At 41.0% G+C, this 16,366-nt stretch overlaps 1 protein-coding gene across 2 annotated transcripts in view; it reads right to left on the bottom strand.

Moving 5' to 3' along the window:
- SERPINB5 (serpin family B member 5) overlaps positions 1–16,366 on the bottom strand; it is an 80,067-nt gene that overhangs the window by 21,382 nt on the left and 42,319 nt on the right. The window contains exon 1 of one of the 2 annotated variants that reach the window (XM_003926019.4): positions 4,385–4,445. The exons of the other annotated variant lie outside the window; for it this stretch is intronic. The gene's annotated coding sequence lies outside the window, so the exon portion shown is untranslated. Of the gene's footprint in view, positions 1–4,384; positions 4,446–16,366 lie in introns of those variants that run through there. 2 annotated transcript variants of the gene reach the window in all.

Genomic DNA, 16,366 nt, shown 5'->3' on the forward strand with positions numbered 1-16,366 from the left:
TTTCCTTTGGATAGAAAAATGGTGTTTAAGATCTTACACTAATCCGCTGATGGAGTTTGGCTACATATGCCTAAAAATGGATCTTAGAAGTGGATGAAAAGGTAAGAAGATGGTCATTTTACCATTTTATTCAACTAAAGCGTTATTCATTCACTCGTCATAACATTTTGAATTACATTTAGTCTAAATGACTGTGGATACAAGATCATTGTGGCTTTTAATGTCGTTAATTACACAATATAATTAATGCTGTGTTGCAATTCAAGGCTTAGATTCAGTTCCCTGTTGGAGATGTAAATCGGTGCACACCTGACATCCTAACATCTCAGAGGCTTTCTCTCACCACTGGCAAACTTTCCCTTTGAGTGAGTCCCTTCCTTTGCATGCTAGTCTTCAGTGCATGAACACAAAGAGATCTGCCTTCCTGTTCCTATGCTGATTGGCTCCTTTCTCAGAAAATTCTCCTCTGGGAAGGTCATACAGCCCTTGGAATCCGGGATCCCAGTCACAACAGCACTGTTTGATGCTGGCCAAAGGAATCAGAAAAGGTCTGTACAAGGAAGTGGTTGTAGTGGGGGGAAAAAAAAATCAACCACTAAGTAATCAAATATTGCAGGGTAAATCTGATCAGCTGCTCTGTGATTAGTCCCAAGTGACCTGAAAACACTGTAAAGTTGATCTGGTCTGAGGTAGCTCAAAAGATGACTTTGGCCACAATTGCCACATGACTGTGTTACAAGACAAAGCATTTAAGCAAACCTCAGCATGTTGGCAATACATGCCTGGGAAACAACACCATTCCTACACAGACCGTTCTGCATGATCAAATGCTATAAAAATTAATAAGTACAAGAGGAGAGATTAGCAATACCTATATAGTAAAATTATGTGCCTAATGACTTCTGTTGAAAGTGCTAAAATTGCTACAATTTTTTTTTTCATTTTATTGCCTTGTTACAAGTGTCTTCTTCCATTTCTGTGAAAACCCTGTAACTATTTTAACAAGGAGAAGTTCATTTACAGTTGCAATGTAGAAAGCACTACATCTTTCAGACACCTAAAAGTTTAAAAGGAACTTTATTTTAACCATAGAAAAGCGACTTGGACGTTTAAGTAGTAATACAAATGCAGTTTTAAGAACTTATTTCCAAGCAGCTTGCTTTCGCAATCTGTACCAAATTATACACCTTGAAAGTGGGACAAGATCTTGGAGAGGATCTAGGGTGGCTACACCTCTTCATTTTACAGATGAGGAAAGTGAGGCAGACAAAAACAAAGTGAGCCTCCCAGGCCACCCACGGGGAGTGAGAGTGGCAAAACCAGACCTAGAATTCACTGCTTCTAGCTCCCAGCCTGGCACTTCCCCGCCACATCTTATCACTTGCTTTCTTAACCTTCCCTTTGAGTGAGTCCTGGCAAACCTTAGTAATTGCATCTTTGCTGGCATTTGTTCTCAGAAGTCTCTTGAGTTCCAAAAATCCTGCACATCCTGAAATCTCCCCTTGAAGAGATCAACATATCCTGCATGGTTTGTTTAATCAACACAAAACTTTTTCTCTGATTTTTCTCCTTGAAGAAAGCTTCCTTTCTGCCACTTACGTTGTAAACTGTTGGTATGATATTGCTTTCGTCTAGTAAGTATTAACTGAGTACCCAGTGTGTGTCAGTCCCTGAGGTAGGCATTAAGAAAACAAAGGTGAACTTGACATGGCCCCTGCCTCCAAGCAGCTGTCAGCTAGTGGCATGATGAATGTTGTGTTTTGATGAGTACACAAGTCACTATGGAATCCCCAGCAGTGACAGAGTCCCCATACTAGAAATCTCAGTGACATCTCAGAGACAGTGACAACTAAGTAAGTCACACAAAAGGTAGGTCCTACAGGAGAAGTAGGAGTTAGCCTTGCAAACACGTGGGACAAGGAGAACTGACAATTCAGAGACTGCACGTGGCCCCAAATGAATGGAGACACGTGTACTGTGCTGGGGGTAAGGGGTGTGCTCGCTTCTCTAGACTTATAGCTTATCACTGGCTTTTGTATAAAGATTTCCTAGCTTTAATGTATCGGAGCCAATGATCCTCCGATTTTTTTGTCTTTATACCATTCGGGTGAGAAAAAAGCCCTGTGGATAGGATTACTATATATCCCACTTTGCCTGGGACAGTCCTGGTTTATGTCTGTTGTCTTGATATTAATTACAGTGCCCCATTTACTCTCAAACATATCCTGATTTGAACAATATAAATTCATTTTACTTATAGACCATCAGCCGCACTCTTCAAGCACACATCACGTGTATGCAGGTATAAACAGAACTATGGGCATAGTTTTCTCATCCCTTAAAAACTAACTTTTGGCTGGACACGGTGGCACATGCCTGTAATCCCAGCACTTCGGGAGGCGGAGGCAGGCGGATCACTTGAGATCAGGAGTTCAAGACCAGCCTCATCTACATGGCAAAACCCTGCATCTACTAAAAATACAGAAATTAGCCGGATGTGGTGGCATGCATCTGTCATTCCAGCTACTTGGGAGGCTGAGGTAGGAAAATTACTGGAACCAGGAGGCAGAGGTTGCAGTGAGCCGAAATCGTGCCACTGCACTCCAGCCTGGGTGACAGAGCAAGACTCCATCTCAAAAAAAGAAAAAAAAAAACTACCTTTTGACTGTATCAAAGTATTACAGATATCGTTTAGCTTAGCCTGCCTTATCTTCAAGATGGAGAGACATGGTGAGAACATCTTTCAAGTATTTGGTATAACCGGTCCTTAGGCAATCCCATGAGAAACCTTGCCTATTATAATATCAATAATGAAATGCCTAAAAACACAACCTTCGTCGTCCACATTCTACATCTGTGAGAAGCAAAGGATGTGCCAGATTAAGAAAATAGAATATTTTGTATTTAAGAAAATAGGATATTTTCTGCAATGTGAAAGAATATCAGGACTAAACAAAGTGATTAAGTGAATCAATGTATCTGAAAAGTGCTTTGTGGGCAAGAAAGTACAATGCAGCTATTAGTAATGAGAGTAATTGCTTTCATTTCCCATGTCAGGGAGTTGGGGGAGTCTGCTTTGTTCTGAAGCATCACAGCTGCTTTTGTCTCTTTAGAAGCCTGACCTTGACCACTGACCCAGCCCACTGTTGCCAAACAGTAAACTTAGAGCTGAACTCTGCCACACCAGAATGGCCCAAATCGCTGACTCTGCATAGCCCCAAAGTCAATCCACAACCCAGAGGGGTTGAAACAGCACAATTCAAGGCGTTAGGAAGCAAAGATATAAACCTGCTGACTCACTTCCTTTGGAGAAGCCTTTCCTCAGACAGGCTTCATCTCCACCCTTGAAGGAACTCATCAAACCTAACACTAACTGGCAGGGACTGAGGTTTGGAACCCATGATTGAAAACCTCCTGGGACATGTAGGGGTTGAAAAAGATGGTAACAGAACCCATGGTGTTGTGCAAACACCCCGAGCTGCAAGTTTGAAGGTCTGATTTGATCTCAGCAGTGCTACTTACAGGCTGTGTGACTTTAGACACCACATCACCTGTGAGTTCTGCTCCTCATCTACAGAATCAGGGGGCTGGGCTGAAAGATGCCTAAGAGCCCGCAGCTCTGAGGATCTGATTACGAGTCTCTGAACTAGCCTGGCATGTTGGTTTTTAGTATGATATGCTTAAATGAAGCCATAAAAAAAGTGTACAGCATATGAGAGAAACGACAAGCAGCCTAATTGATGAGTCCAAGAATATGCATCTGAAACGTGTCACTTGTTTAAAGTTATGCTGAAACCCAGAAAACTGGAAGGAGAATAATTTCCATTTAGATGAATGTGGTGGCAAGTAGATAAATAGTGATCTGGTGCTTAAAAATGCCAAAATGAAGGGTAGTCCATATGCCTAAATCTCACCCTTACGATGACAGCCAGGGAGAAGAGCCAGCCAGACATACCAGTGCTTCTCAGCTTTCCCCTGTTTGGGGGTACCACACCCTTTCTGAAACTAGCATTGCAAAATTCATTCTGAGTTCCAAGGTAGGCCTGAAAATGTCCTCAGAAGTGTTTTCCCCTCCGTGAATCACATCACGGTTGCACCCCTCTGCCACCAAAACCTCTGAGCCGTGCTGACTTCTTCATATTCTTACCTTGTATGGTTAAGTGATTTTACTCCCTATATGGTATTCCTGGTGTCCAAAGGGTTGAGAGCTGGAAATTCTGCCAATCTGAGGGATGAGAGGCGGCAGTACTGAAGCCGACAGCCCGTCCTTGAAAACAGCTCCATTATATCCACTTTGTTCACCATCTCAAATCACCTCAAATAATCATTTTTATGAATTTCCCTGAAAAGGAAGTCACCAGCCCTCTGACCCCACCTTGCTTACCTGGAGTCGCAGTTGTCCTGGAAAGCACTTGGAAAAAGAATAGGCAAGCGAGGAGCACAAAGACCTGGATGTGGAGGCGACCGTGTCTGGGCAGAAGCAGTGGCTCACCTGGGCAGCGCCGCCACGCCCACTGTGCCAGCCCAGCTCCACGCCCCGCCCCGCCCCACCTCGGCGGCTCTCCGCTCTTACTCAAGCCCCTTGGCAGCTTGTCACAATTGAAAGAAATGATTCAGGCTGAAGCTGCTGTTGTCTGCATAGCTTCCAAAAGGCCTGCAACATGTTCGGGCAGGAAGGGTCTGTGAGCTACATGCATATATACATACATGCGTGCAGCAATCGTCTTAGCCCACACAGGGCCGGAAGGTAAGATATTGGATGAAATAAAAGGAGTATGTGATGATAGTAATACTACACATTTCTCAGACATGTTGGTGGCACAAAAAGTACTCTGATCCCCATTCTTTTTATGTAAACTGAGGCAGCTCATTCTGCTAGACACCAAAAGAGGTAGCTGCTCGTTAAACAAAGTCAATCAAAAAATAAGGAATACACACACACACACACATACACACACAGTGCCTACCTAAAAATTAGGTACTATTAGCAAAATATTTACTGCCAACTTGATAGGAGATACTGTTTAATTGGGTGGCACAGGAAGTTTCTTTTTAAAATCCTGTGATTAGGATTACTCAGGCATGGGACAGTGGCTCGTGCCTATAATCCCAACATTTTGGGAGGCCGAGGTGGGAAGATCGCTTGAGTCCAGGAGTTTGAGACCAACCTGGGCAACATGGTGAGACTCCGTCTCTACAAAAAATGCAAAACAATAGCCCAGTGTGGTGGTGCGTGCCTGTGGTCCCAGTGACAGTACTTGGGAAGCTGAGATGGGAGAATCACTTGAGCTTGGGAGGTCAAGGCCACAGTGAGCCATGAGCTAACCACTGTACTTCAGCCTAGGTGATGAAGCCAGACTGTCTCAAAACAAAACCAAAAAAAAAGAAAACGGAGTGTGCAGCTCTGCTCTGAAATCTCTTCGCGGAGCCTGCTCTTGTCCTCCTGTCTTCCCACAGCGCCTTCATTCGGTGGGACCGACTCCCTTCCAGCCAAATCAGTCTCAGGAAAGGATCTAAAATGGAGCCAGCTGGTTCTCTGCTGTGCTTATCTAGAATTCCCTATTGTTCATTTACTACATTGTTTTATAACAATCTCTTACATTCTCCTATATGTGACTGCAACCGTTTTAAAGGCAAGGTCCAAGCTTCATTCATTTTTACACCACCAACGCTTGGTACAGACCCGATGTACAGTGTGCAGTCAATAAGTGCTTGTTGACTAATGAGAGCAACTTGCTATACTAAACTTACTCAACTAAGATTGACCAATAGCTTCCCCTCCCCCATGTCCTGGGTATTTTAATGTTAACCGGGATCAAAGTCATACGCTAAATGAGTTAAACTCCAAAAATAGAATTTAAGGCATCAGTGGAGCAAGTGGAAGGAAAGTCATAGGTAAGGACGTATGGACAGGATGCTTCTTAAAAATTCTATTATCCAGCTGTAGGAGGAAAAATGAGAATTTGGGAGCAGAGTCACACGTTTGCAAACTAAATCTAACCACTCATTGCTTGAGAAATCCCGAACAAATTGCTTAATCTTCAGATTCCTCATCTGTAAAATTCAATCTACATATGGTTCTCATTTGTCACTAAGATCTACAAAATGAGATATAGATAGAGATGGATGAAGAGACACTTCTTACATAGTTTCTGGCACATAGCATGTGCTTCCTAATGATGGCAATTAGTACCACTTTGCCTATTGCTTAGGCAGGCTCGGGAAAGAGTGGACAGATGGCTGGAGCATGATATTGACTTCAAACTCACCACATTTATTGAACACCTGCTCCATGCTTGCTACTGTGGTCCACAGACTTCAAGGGACTTTCACTTAAATGGCAGAGCTTCTCTATTCTCCTTTTTGATGTTTTAATTCCTCTGAAACACTCCTGTTCAGTGCTTGCTCAACCTGGGTAGAAACATTTCCAATGATAGGAATTCAACAACACCCAAGGAAGTCCAAATAAAATGCCTTCGGGTGATTCTGAGTGAAAGTTAGAAGCACCATTTGACTGGGGCTATAAGACATGTTTCCTCTCCCCAAAGGGTTCAGTAGGAAGATAAAAAACAAAAGAAAGTATCTGGAGGCATGTAATAAGGGACATCGGGGGAGTTCAAAGGACAAAAGGAGTTCAGAGATGAGAGTGACCTTTTCATTCTGGCTGTGACTGGGGAAGGATCATGGAGGCAGTGTCATTGAACATCAGGAAACCATTTAACCCTGGGAACGGAGGTCCAGAGCTGGGATGGCACAAGGTATATTGGACAGGTATGTTAACAGAAGATTAAATAGAGCATTCCCTGTCTAAAGCTTTCACCTGTTGAAGAGTCTCTGAAGGTCAGACCCTCTACCCGAATGTTCTCACCCTCTCATCAAACCCAAGTAAGGCAAGGACTCATAAGTCTCAGGTGTAACATCATTGACAAAATAAACTGTTGATTTAGGCAAAACAGTCGGGGGAAGAAAGCAAATAAACCATGGTTCCCATTCAGTGGTAAGTGTATTAAAACTGTGATTCTATTTGACTGAGAAGACCCGTTTCCCAGTAATATTCTTTTCCATGGCAGCCATAATTATAAGTTCTTTAGAATTCTACCTAAAAGGCACTAGAAAACAGAAAAATGGGAGAGGATGAAGTTATATAAGTAGCTCACTTTTTTTTTTTTTTTTTGAGATGGAGTTTTGCTCTTGTTGCCCAGGCTGGAGTTCAATGACGTAATCTCGGCTCACCATAACCTCCACCTCCCAGCAACTTCCACCTCCCAGGAACAAGCAATTCTCCTTCCTCAACCTCCTGAGTAGCTGGGATTACAGGCATGCACCACCATGCCCAGCTAATTTTGTATTTTTAGTAGAGACAGGGTTTCTCCATGTTGGTCAGGCTGGTCTTGAACTCCTGACCTCAAGTGATTCACCTGCCTCGGCCTCCCAAAGTGCTGGCATTACAGGCGTGAGCCATTGCACCTGGCCCACATTTTTTAAATTACGCAATTTCAAACTAGTTTCTGGAGAACATGGCTGCCGATTAATTTTAGGAAAGAGTGGCCTCAGGAATGTCTTCTGCATTCAACAGGTTTCTACTCTGCTTCCCTGTTTTAACTGGGCATTTTGATTGGGGTCTGTGATTGACTGAATAAACATTTGTTGAGTATGTCAGATCCTGGGCAAGACCCAGCATAAGACCGAACTATGGATCTCAAGCCAACTACAGTTTAGCTTTACATTTCTATAAGTCTGATACCTACACTAATGGTTATAGTGTATAAATGTATATACATCCTGAAGGAAATGCCTGGAGAGAACAAAGTTGTCATGTCAGTCATGTTAATATGTGGACTTAGAAGCATGAGACTTAGAAGAAAAAAGGTTCTACTATAACTCAGCGAGCAACAATATCAAAATAACAGTATGGTGTTATTATCACATTATAATCTTCAGTCTCTTGCCTCGTGGAAAGCTTTTAATGTGGGCTCATGAATAGACAATTCTAGAATGTTTTTTATCTTCCTTCTTCTTGATGAACTTTGAACCTATAAGAAGCAGATATAAAGCCAGATTTTACAGTTTTCTGTATGATACGCTCTACAGTTCACTTTCTGTGTTTACTGTTGATGGCCTCCTTCAGCTAAAATCTAAACAGATTTTTTTTTCGTCTATTTTATTCACTGATGTAGTCCAAGAACTTAGAACAGCATCTGGCACACAGTGGGTACTTGGCATGTACTGGGTAGAGAATGAATGAGTGGGAAATAACCCTACCTGAGAGTGATTCAACTAAGGATGAATTCAACCCATAAATTTGAAATAAGTTTGACATTTCCTTAAATACCAGTTCCTTTCCTGGTGTTCTCTTTTATATACTGAAGACCAGTGCATCTGATTCATTCCAAACACTTTATATTTGTAAAGTAAATGATTCTTTAAAAAATATTTGTGACAAATAATTACGTCTGTCTGTAAGAAAAAGCATTTGCTCTATAACTCCAAAACTAATCCATATTTTCCCCTCTCTTTTTTTGCCACAAAAACCATTTTATTGACTATATATCAAAAAGAGTAGATGTTTTTGGAGGAGAGATACATAGCTCAAAGAATTAATTATTCATTCATTCATTATACAATTTTATGAAGCAATATCTTCCTCTAGTTCAACACAAGTAATCATTGGACCAAATATTTAATAACCTAGGAGACTGTTTTGTTGGTGCTTTTTCTTACCTATCGGTTGACACTTTGCCAACATTATAACTTGATTACTCAGCATCCAGGCTGAGGGATGATTTGACACACCCAGCCACTCCCAGGAACAAATCAAAGGAGCTTTGTTCTAGCATGTGCCTCTCACTTTCTCTCTCTCTCTCTCTCTCTCTCTCTCTCTCTCTCTGTCTCTCATTTTAGCTCTCACTCTCTCTCAGTCTCTCTCTTTTACTAAGAGAAGTTTCAGCCACAAATTCTGAGCATTATCCCCGGATTCCTACAAATCATCAAGTGATTTTTCCTCCCCACTAGTAAAGATGATTCCCACTAATTCACATGATGCCTCTCCCATACAACAGTGGAATAATATTAGCCTTCCATGTTTCCAGCCATTCACAGTTCACGATAAAGGATCCTAACTAGTCACTGAGGACTATTATGTCCTTTTCACTTGTGGAGAAACTGAGTCAGGAAAGATAAAGTGACTTCTTTAAAGTTTCTGACTGAGATGGGAAAAAATATTTTAGAAGCCCCAGATTTATAATTCTTTACCCTAACTACTCTTATTTTGAGGATTTATTTTGTGCTTTTTGTCTTTTCAACTTCTGGTGTTTGTCTTGAAGAAATGTCATATTAAATGATAACCTGTTACGGAAAACAAGCTATGTGAAAATTTCTAAGAAGTAAACTTAAGAGAAAAAAAAAAGTCAACAGTTAAAAAAAACATAGTTAAACAGCACTCCAAAGTTAAACCACAACCAGATCGTAGAAGTGGCACAATTCACCTTTAAAATTCTTAATTGGCCAGGCTCGGTGGCTCACACCTGTAATTCTAACACTTTGGAGGACCAAGGCAGGAGAATCACTTGTATTCAGGAGTCTGAGACCAGCCTGGACGCCATAGCAACCACCAGTCTCTATTAAAAATATATACGAATAGGCCAGGCGCGGTGGCTCATGCCTATAATCCCAGCACTTTGAGAGGCTGAGGCGCGTGGATCACAAGGTCAGGAGTTCAAGACCAGCCTGGCCAATATGGTGAAACCCCATCTCTAATAAAAATATAGAAAATAGCCAGGCATGGTGGCGTGCACCTGTAGTCCCAGCTACTTAGGAGGCTGAGGCAGGAGAACTGCTTGAACCAGGAGGCGGAGGTTGCAGTGGACCAAGACTGCACAACAGTGAGACTCCATCTCAAAAAAAAAAAAAAAAAAATATATATATATATATATATACACACACATACATATATATAAAATGCTTATGCTATATGTAAAAGCATATCTGAGCAAAAAATTGAGTGACAAATCCTAAGCCATTGCACTCCAGCCTGGGTAACAAGAGCAAAACTGTCTCACTGTATATATATATATATATATATATATATATATATATATATGTATAATATATTTTCTTCAAGTTCTCTAAATATCTAATTTGCTAATACAAAATTAAGCAACCCTTAAGTGCTTTATAACAAGAAGCAAAAGCTCCTAATTTCTACTGGCTCCCTGCAACCCCTGCCTCCTGGGTTCAAGCAATTCTCCTGCCTCAGCCTCCCAAGTAGCTAAGACTACAGACATGTGCCACCATATCAGGCTAATTTTTGTATTTTTAGTAGAAATGGGTTTTTGCCATGTTGGCCAGGCTGGTCTCGAACTCCTGACCTCAGGTAATCCACCCGACTTGGCCTCCCAAAGTGCTGGGATTACAGGTGTGAGCCACTGTAGCCTAAATAATTTTAACAATAGTTATTTTGGGCTGGAAAAATTAAAGATTTTTTTTCTATAACTTTGGTGTATCTTGCAAGTTTTCAACAATCACCATATATCATTTCTTATGATTAATAAGTTGTATTTCTGAAGCAGTAGAAATTCCAGAGTATCTTTGAGGCATAGGACCTCTCAGCTGTGCAACAGAAGCTGATGTCATCCTCAGATCAGCAACCAGCCCTTGAAACACCACCCACACCCACATCCACACCCCTGCCAGCCAGGCTGAGGAGGGCCAAGCCCGGGGCTCTGGGATGCTCAGGAGCACCTCCAAGAGTATCAGCCGCCCTGGGGGAGAGCTGCCCAAATGGGAACAGGCCTGACCTCTTTCTTCTTCCTCCTCCCTCCTCCGTCTTTCTCCTCCTCTGTAGCATCAGCCAGTGTGCTGACTCAGTTGCAGGCCATGATCTCTGCCTTGATAGGTGATGCAACTGAACAGGGCCAAGGAGAAACACAGCTCTTCCCTAGAGGGAGCGTGGTTCTACTAAGTCCAAACCCTTGTTTCCAAATGGTGAAAAACGTACACCCACAGTGCCTTGTGTGCACATTTTTTTATTTTTTTGAGACGGAGTTTTGCTCTTATTACCCAGGCTGGAGTGCAATGGCGCGATCTCGGCTCACCGCAACCTCCGCCTCCTGGGTTCAGGCAATTCTCCTGCCTCAGCCTCCTGAGTAGCTGGGATTACAGGCACGCACCACCATGCCCAGCTAATTTTTTGTATTTTTAGTAGAGACGGGGTTTCACCATGTTGACCAGGAAGTGGTATGAGGAAGACCTTTTATACGTGCTTTGCAATAACCATTTTATGTAAGGTCTATTTTCATCCCCAATTTATAAATGAAAAGGAAAAACATGCAGATGCCCAGGGCTGCTGAGTAACTTCTCCCAGGTCACAATGTTTGCGAATGGTAGAAACCAATTTAAATCCAGGTAGCATTCTTAACAAACATAGTATACCCAGGTGTTAAACATTATGTTCTTGACCCTAATCTGAGATTAAATGTACCTATTTCTGTATCGAATATAAAAAGTGCAACCAGGTACCTTGGCTCATGCCTGTAATCCCAGCACTTTGGGAGGTCGAGAGGGCAGACTGCTTGAGGTCAAGAGTTTGAAACCAGCCTGGCCAACATAGCAAAGCCCTGACAAAAATTAGCCGGCCGTGGTGGCAAGTACCTGTAATCCCAGCTACTTGGGAGGCTGAGGCTTGAGCATCGTTTGAACCTGGGAAAAGGTGAGATTGTGATGCATCAAGATCACGTCACTGCACTCCTGCCTGGGCAACAGAATGAGACTCTGTTTCTAAAAATACATATATATATACACATAATATATAAATATGTAAACTATATTAATATGTATGTATATGTTATGTATATATATGTTCTGTTATATATATTATGTATATATGTGAAATACTTTTTCCTCTAATAAGCATTTAGTTCTATGTGATGTAAGTACCAATTCAAGGGGAAAGAGAATGCAGGAATTTACAGGCCTCAGAAATAGAAGGACAACTTGGAAAGGGAGGAATTTTGTTTTAATTTTTTATTTTTTATTTTTGTGGGTACATAGTAAGTGCACATATTTATGGCATACATGAGATATTTTATTGCAGGCATGCAATGTGTAATAATCACATCATGGAGAACAGAGTATCCCGTCAAGCACTTATTCTTTGTGTTACAAATAATCCAATTATACTTTTAGTCATTTTTAAATGTACAGTTAAATTAGCATTGACTATAGTCACCCTGTTGCACTATCAAATAGTAGATCTTATTCATTCTTATTATTTTTTTGTACCCATTAACTATCCCCACCTCCTCCTCACCCCGTGGGAAGGGAGGGAATTTTCATGAAATCTTCGAAGTACATTTGGCAGGGGAGAGGGCAATGTGGGAATCAGCCTGTATTAGGGATGTAAAACACCACGCTAGACTCTGCAGATGAGAAGTCTTTCCTGGTCTCTCCCTCCTAAAAAAAGGGTTTAAGAGTGACTCCTTCTATCCAGAAACTTCAATCTCTCCTAGACCTGGAAGACTCTGAAATTCACTTGTAGCTGCAAGAGTGCCCTCTGTAGAAACTTGAGGCCAGACACTTCTTTCTGAGTCCGATTCTGAACTTCTTCGTCTTCACTCACACTCACATAGGAGGGGACTTCAAAAATTCATGGAAAAATTGAATTATAAGATAAAAATTAAAAATATAAACTCTACTTCTCAACATAAGCTACATCAAGTTCAAGATACTTTTGCAGGTAATGATACGAGCCATGTCGTCCATTCGCGAAGAACGGAGAGTCCTGGGAATTTAACTATGTCAGTGCAGTCCCTTTTTCATTATTGCTAAAGACAAATGGCTGCCCTTTAAAGGTTTGTTTTTTCTTTTTTTTACGGTTAGGAAACAAAAAGTCAGAAGGACCCAAATTAGGACTGTAAGGTGGATGCCTAGTGACTTCCCATCAAAACTTTCGCAAATCTGCCCTCATCTGATGAGAGGAACAAACTGGGGCATTGTCATGGTAGAGAAGGGCTCTCTGGTGAGACTTTCTCCACTGTTTATCTGATAACATTTTGGCTGACTTTCTGCGAATGCTCTCAAAATAAGCAGATGTTATTGTTATTTTGCTCTCCAGAAAGTCAACAAGCAAAATGCATTGAGTATCCTAGAAAACCGTTGTGATGACATTTGCCCTTGACCAGTCCACTTTCACTGGACCACCTCTGCCTCTTGGTAGCCCTTGCTGTGATGGTGCTTTGCATTCTGGGTCATACTGGTCAAGCCATGTTGCACCTCCTGTTACACTTCTTCAGAGAATGGTTCAGGATCTTGATCCCACTTGTTTAAAACTTCCGTTGAAAGCTCTGCTCTTGTCTGCAGCTGATCTGGCTGTAAGTTTTGGCACCCATGGAGTAGAAAGTTTGCTCAGCTTTAATTTTTCAATCAGAATTGTGTATGCTAAGGAACCTGAGATGTGTATAGTGTTCGCTGTTATTAGTCCTCTTCACTTAGGGCACAAACAAGATGAATTTTTTCTTCACAATCTTCAATATGTTCTCATCCCTGCTTAAAATGAGTTATCTATTTGCAAACTGCTGCTTTCTTCAGGGCATTGTCTCCATTAACTTCTCACAGAGCATCAGTGAGTTCACCGTTCTTGTACTCAAGCTTCACCGTAAATTTGACGTTTGTTCTTGTTTCAATTTAGCAAAATTCACATTGTTTTGACAGGGGCTTTTTTGAAAATGATGTCTGATCTTTCTTAGTACCTCAAACTAGATCCTGTTCAGACATATTGTAACTAGTTAGTATGAGTTTATTTTGATACTAAAAAAAGTTGAGATCCATGCATTGTTTTTTTCATGATAACACATTTTCCATGAACTTTTTGAAGACCGCTTTCTATTATTTGCATTTGTGCCTGGTTCCTCTCTAGACCCTGAGCCATAAGGAGGGCAGGGACCACAGTTTATCTGTACACCCCTGCTCCCTCTCCTAGAACTCACATGGTTCTTTGCACACTAAACATTAAATAAACTTGTCTTCGTCTAGTAGTAGAAACCAGTCAATTACCTCTCACAAGGGCATAGTGCAGACAATGATTGTTATGATGGGAAGTGGCGTCCATAAAATATGGTGTTGCTATTTTAATACCTTGAAATATAAAGAATGAATTAAATATTATAGCATAAATCAAATACTTTTTTATCCAACTAGATAAAGATCCTTATGCTAGTGGTTGTTCAACATCACTGCACATCAGAATCAAGAAGGAATGATGTGTGTGGAGGACAGGTGAAGAAGTACAATCAAACTTCACATTTCCAGACCTAAATCCCCAGAGATCTGTGATGTAGAGGTCTAGGGTGAGATCCAGGAGCCTGAATTCCTTCGAGTGGTTCAGAACTGGTTGTTCACAGTTATAAATAACAAATAACAAATGTTTATCATTAATATGACCAACAACACAGACCACACTTTCAGAATGACAAGCTTCTGGCAGGTTCTGCACTGACCACAGGTGGTCCAATGGTCAGCGCTGATTCCAGCATGAGACTGGCTGGTTCCAGCTCTGCCATTAATGACACCATCGCCTTGAGAAAATTAGTACATTTCACTTTGTCTCAGTCCTTTCATCTGTAAAATGGAGGTGACATTAGCAATTCTCCACAGGTTTATAACGAGGACAAAATGAGATAATACATGCAAAAGGCTTAGAATATTGCCTGCTACCAGTAAATGTTCAAGAATGTTAACTGTCATGATTTTGTGCTCTAAAAGCTGTAGCGACATTACAAACCTCAAAGAGATTCGTTTTACCTCAATAATGGATATAGACAGAAAAGGGTAGATTTTTTTAATTGGAAGAAAAACTGATAGTCTTTAAAGCTTGAGAAGAATTAAGAATCATTAACCATATCACAGTCACATACACACACACAATTTATGTGAAGTTTTCACTTTGTACCTTTGGTGTCTTATAACAGGAAAAACAAGAATAAACATGAAATTTTCTCATAGTGAGAAAAGAGGTTAAGATTTCAAAGAGGGGAGTATACATTTAATACTTCATATTAAATAACAAATGTTTATCATTAATATGACCAGCAACACATATTATCATAATTATGATGCTTTGTACTTTATTAGTTGTTATTGTAAACCCAGCCTTTTCCCCAAAGCAATTATATATGTATTATCTCTTTCAAACCAGAAACCAGTCAGTTATGTATTATAATCTCCATTTTACAAAAGAAAAAAGTGATATTAGAAATTTAAGTAATTACTAGTGAGAAATAAAGTCAAAATCACACTCAAGACTCAGTGAGACTGTACAAATATCATACTGCCTTCCATTGTTTTTTTAAAAAAAAAAAGGAATGGAGGCGGCATGCGGTGGCTCACGCCTATAATCCCAGGACTTTGAGAAGCCAAGGCAGGAAGATCACTTGAGGTCCAGAGTTTGAGACGAACCTGGGCAACATGGTGACTCTCCATCTCTACTAAAAATACAGAAATAAGCTGGGCACGTTGGTGCATGCCTATAGTTCCAGCCACTCGGGAGGCTGAGGCAGGAGAATCACTTGAACCTGGAAGGCAGAGGCTGCAGTGAGCTGAGATCGTGTCACTGCACTCCAACCTAGGCGACAGAGAAAGACTCTGTCTCAAAAAAAAAAAAAAAAAAAAAAAAAAAAAGGAATGGAAGAAAAGGAATGAATCAGAAGAAATTCCCTCAAGATTTATTATCAGTTTCCTTTTCAAAGGAGGTTTTGAAGGGGAATCCCAAAGACTCAGCACAAAGCCAGAGCATCATGCAGACTCACTTGGTCTGCACCATGCTCACCCCACTGAGGAGAGCATGATCGGTGTCCATGGTAGATGACTCCTGGGGTCCCTCATCATGGAGTGTACCCCTAACTGAATTATATGTGTCACTTGCTAGGATGGCAAAGATGGTTCATTTTCTCTTCTTGTGTCAAATAAGTGTCCTTGATATTCGTCATGAACCTACTTTTCTCAGGCTCCTGTATTCCAGGTGTTGGAGCAAACCAGTGTTTACTTACTGTTATTAGTCATGACTTCACCGGAAGATATCATTAGCCAGAGAAGAAAGAGCTGGAGGAAAAGGAGCACGTCTGAATGGATTCAGGGTAGGAGGAGGTGTGTAAAAGGGACAGGACCTTCCTCTTTCCCTGTCCAAACGATCACAAGAATGCCTCTAAATAGCTGAGCAACCATAGCATCAACACTAGCTCGAAGTTAAGGAAGGAGAAAAACTAAAAAGAAATACAATTCTTTAAAAAAATTTTTAAAAGCCAATTAATAGGTTATTGGCACATGAGTTAAAAATTAAATAGAGAGAAGTGACATAAGGTGCAAACTAAACAGA

The sequence above is a fragment of the Saimiri boliviensis genome, chromosome 13, assembly GCF_048565385.1.
Source record: "Saimiri boliviensis isolate mSaiBol1 chromosome 13, mSaiBol1.pri, whole genome shotgun sequence".
Classification (NCBI taxonomy): domain Eukaryota; kingdom Metazoa; phylum Chordata; class Mammalia; order Primates; family Cebidae; genus Saimiri; species Saimiri boliviensis.